Source organism: Trichosurus vulpecula, chromosome 1, assembly GCF_011100635.1.
Source record: "Trichosurus vulpecula isolate mTriVul1 chromosome 1, mTriVul1.pri, whole genome shotgun sequence".
NCBI classification, from domain to species: Eukaryota; Metazoa; Chordata; class Mammalia; order Diprotodontia; family Phalangeridae; genus Trichosurus; species Trichosurus vulpecula.
The window spans coordinates 219,311,844-219,316,143 of record NC_050573.1 but is presented as its reverse complement, the minus strand read 5'-3'; the positions used below and the strand labels follow the sequence as shown (position 1 = coordinate 219,316,143).

At 42.4% G+C, this 4,300-nt stretch overlaps 1 pseudogene; it reads left to right on the top strand.

Annotated features, from left to right (window-relative positions):
* The first annotated feature begins 762 nt into the window (after positions 1–762).
* LOC118836092 lies at positions 763–4,035 on the top strand (annotated as a pseudogene).
* Positions 4,036–4,300: the final 265 nt, after the last annotated feature.

The window sequence follows — 4,300 nt, the reverse complement described above, 5'->3', positions numbered from 1 at the left end:
TTGAAACTATAATAATGAATTGGAGAAAGCAGTTGGGGTTGGTGGGATAGTTTAAACAGACTAGGAGGTTAGATGTGTGAGAATTGTAGAACTAGATAAAATTTTGTATACCTTTTAGTTTAAGTATGTTATGGCTGAAAAAACTGCCCCAGAGTGCTAAGGTGACTGCATAAGGACATAGAGTTAATTGATTGAGGAAGTGGCAGAGCTGAGACTGGAGTCAAAGTCCCTAATCCCACTTTAGCCCTCTCAACATGGATTTATTATCATGTGAACCAAGGAGGAGAGCAGGAAATTTTAACTAATAGTGGAGCATTCAGGAATGGAGTGAAGAGATTTAAGACCAATTAATAATCATGAAGTGAGTTGGTGTAATCTCTTAGATTGAAGATGAAACCTAAATGAATCTTCTCATAATTGAGAAAGATATTTGCAGAGACCAAAAGTGGGATATAAATAGTGACCAGTAAAATAGTAAATAGTAGCAATAATATTATACTATACATATGATATTGTAGAATAATATTATATTGACCAATAATAAATAGTAACCAGTAAATGTAAAATAGATAAGTGCTAACCAATAAATATGATATTGTAGATAGAAAGAAAACTGGACTTTTTTTCCTCTATTATTTGTAAGATCATTGATTTATAGCTGGAAAGGATTTGAGATTATTATTCTACTACCCTCATTTTACAAAGGAACTGAAAAACAAAAAAAAAAAAAGGAATTTCTGGGTTGACCTTCTGGGAGTGAAGATGTCAGGGAAAACAGTAAGTCACTCTCACATTCCCAAATTGACCTCTAAAAAAACAAAAAATTAGTGTCCCAGAAAAAATCCTGGAATAGCAGTCAGTGGAAAGGCAGGGTGGAGCAGTCTCTTAGCCTGGGAAACTTAGAGGACCAGCAAGAAAGGTCCATTTCACTTGAGTGAAAGGGGAGTGCATTCCAGGACAGGAAGCATCCCAACAAGCCAGTGGTGAGCTCCACCTCAGCAAACCAATGGGAGATCCTGAGCCCTAGGGTGGTGCAGCAGGCAAACAACACCACATGCCTTAGCATATCCAGGACAACTGGCAGGCTCCAGCTCCCAGAACCACCACGTATGCTAGTACAGCACTGGGAAAGCAGGCAGGCATCCCCCAGCAGCCAGATATCCCCCAAGCTCCAGCACAAACCTGGGTAGGTAGGCATCCTCTAGCATTGGACCTCCCCATACTTCAGCACATCCCCAGGTGGGCAGGTATTCTCTAGTAGTGAACCTCCCTATGCTTCAGTGCAGCCCTGTGTGTGTGTATGGGGGGCATCTTCCAGTAGCCAAACCTCCATGTACTTCAGTGTAGCCTGGGGAAACACAGAAAAACCCCACCTGGCTTCAGCATATGCCAGACACCACCACTAGGACCCCAGCTCAACACCAGGTAATCTGACAGACCCCTGTAGTCTTCAGCTGCCAGCACCAGAGACCCTAAAACACAAAGCTAGTGACCAAGCCATTAGCCTACCATACAAGAAGTTTGTCCCCTGTACCCCAGAAGCAGAGCTCAACTTTAAAAGCCAGGAAATAGGTAAACAAGATGAGAAAAAAGCAAAATTAAACACTGACCACAGACTTTTTATGAGACAGGGAAAATCAGAACACAAACTCAGAAGAGGACAACATTGTCAATATACCCACATCTGAAACCTCAAAGGGGAATATGAAATGGTCCTGAGGTCAAAAAAAAGCCTTCTTGGAACAGCTCAACAAAAATTTTAAAAGTCAAATAAGAGAGGTAGAAGAAAACATTGGAAAAGAAATGAGAAATATGCCAGAGAGAGTCAACATAAAGGAATGACGAAAATTGATTGTAGAAAACAATTCCTTAAAAAGTAGAATTGGCCAAATGGAAAAAGATGCTGAGAAGAAAACAATTTGTTAAAAACTACAATTGGGCAAGTAGAAGCTAATAACTTTATGAAACATCAAGAATCACTAAAAAATTTTCAAAAGAATGAAAAAGAAATACAAGAAAACATAAAATACCTCATTAGAAAAACAACTGACCTGGAAAATAGATACAGGAGAGATAATTGAAGAATTATTGGTCTACCTGAAAGCCATGATCAAAAAACAAACAAACAACAACAACAACAAAATCTCTTGGACAGCATCTTTCCAGAAATCATCAAAGAACACATCCTAGAGGTCCCAGAACCAGAGGGTAAAGGAGTGATCAAAAAAATCCACTGATCAACTCCTGAAAGAGATCCCAAAATGAAAACTCCAAGGAATATCATAACCAAATTCCAGAATTATCAGGTCAAGGAGAATATACTGTAAGCTGCCAGAAAGAAACAATTTAAATATTGTGGAACCACAGTCAAGATTATGCAGGACCTAGCAGCTTCTATACTGAAGGTTCAGAGGGCTTGGAATATGATATTCCATAAGGCAAAGGAGCCTGGATTACCACCAAGATCAACTACCCAGCAAGATTAAGCATAGTTTTTCAGGGGAAGAGATGGACATTCAATGAAATAGGAGTCTTCCAGACCTTCCTGATGAAAAGACCAGAGCTTAACAGAAAATTTGATCTTCAAAAACTCAAGAGAGGTCCGAGCCTGTGGAACCCAAGCGCCAGCCGCGAGTTGGCGCCATGGCTGCCGAAGGGGCCCGGCCGCTGCGAGGCTCTGCCGGCCCGCGGGCGCCCAGGCAGCATGTGTCCCTCCCGAGGCCCCGGGTCCCGGAGCGCGCCCTCAGAAAAATGAAAGTCTGGATCACCCGACTAGTCTGAGTGGAGCAATCCAGCTCAGGCATCTCTCCAATAACCTAGAGACTGCTCAAGTGAGATTTCCTCAAACTTCTTCCCCTGGAACTCAGTTTTTATTTGTTAAAATGTCTCGATCCTCAGACCTTACTCACATGTTGCCTCGTCTCTAAGCAGTGGAATAAAGTTATAGGTGCCTGTGCAGAGGTATGGCAGACCGCCTGTAGAAACTTGGGCTGGCAGATAGATGATTCCGTTCAGGACGCTTTGCATTGGAAGAAAGTTTATTTGAAGGCAATTTTGAGAATGAAGCAATTGAAGGACCATGAAGCCTTTGAGACCTCATCGTTAATTGGACACAGTGCCAGAGTATATGCACTTTAGTACAAGGATGGACTTCTCTGTACAGGGTCAGATGAGTTGTCTGCGAAACTCTGGGATGTGAGCACAGGACAATGCATATATGGCATCCAGACCCATACTTGTGCTGCTGTGAAGTTTGAACAGAAACTCATAACAGGATCCTTTGATAACACAGTAGCCTGTTGGGAATGGAGTTCAGGAGCCCGAACCCAGCACTTCCGAGGATACACAGGTGCAGTGTTCAGCGTGGACTACAACGATGAGCTTGATCTGTTGGTGAGTGGTTCTGCGGGCTTCACTGTGAAAGTATGGGCCTTATCAACGGGGACATGCCTGAACACACTCATAGGACATACTGAGTGAGTAACCAAGGTGGTTTTACAAAAGTGAAAGGTCAAGTCTCTGTTGCACAGCCCTGGAGATCACATTCTCCTCAGTGCCGACAAGTATGAAATCAAGATTTGGCCAATTGGAAGAGAAATCAACTGCAAATGCTTAAAAACATTATCTGTATCTGAGGATCAAAGTATCTGTTTGCAGCCCAGACTCCATTTTGATGGCAAATATATTGTATGTAGTTCAGCCCTAGGACTTTATCAGTGGGACTTTGCCAGCTATGATATTCTCAGGGTTATCAAGACTCCAGAGTTAGCAAATTTGTCATTACTTGGCTTTGGAGACATCTTTGCCCTATTATTTGGCAACCGCTATCTCTACATCATGGACTTAAGGACAGAGAACCTGATCATCCGCTGGCCTCTGCCTGAGTACAGGAAGTCAAAGAGGGGTTCAAGTTTCTTGGCAGGTGAAGTGTCACAGCTGAATGGACTAGATGGGAAGAATGATATGGGTTTGGTTTTTGCCACCAGTATGCCCGACCACAGTATTCATTTGGTGTTATGGAAGGAACATGGTTGAAGATATGGACAATAGCTAAAAAAAATGAGTTTGGGTGCTGAGGCTGCTAGTTCTGATGCAGCCTCTGTGGGAGCTGATTTTGCATGAAACAAAGTTCACACCTAATGGTATTGTCATGCAGTGCACAATCGTTTATTTTCCTGGGTGGGAAGTGATGAGGGGGTAGGGAGAAAGGTGGGGGGAAAGGGATTATTTTATTGACATAATGCAACGCAGCATGCTAACAGTCTACACCATTGAAACTCATTTGTACTTAGTTATGCTT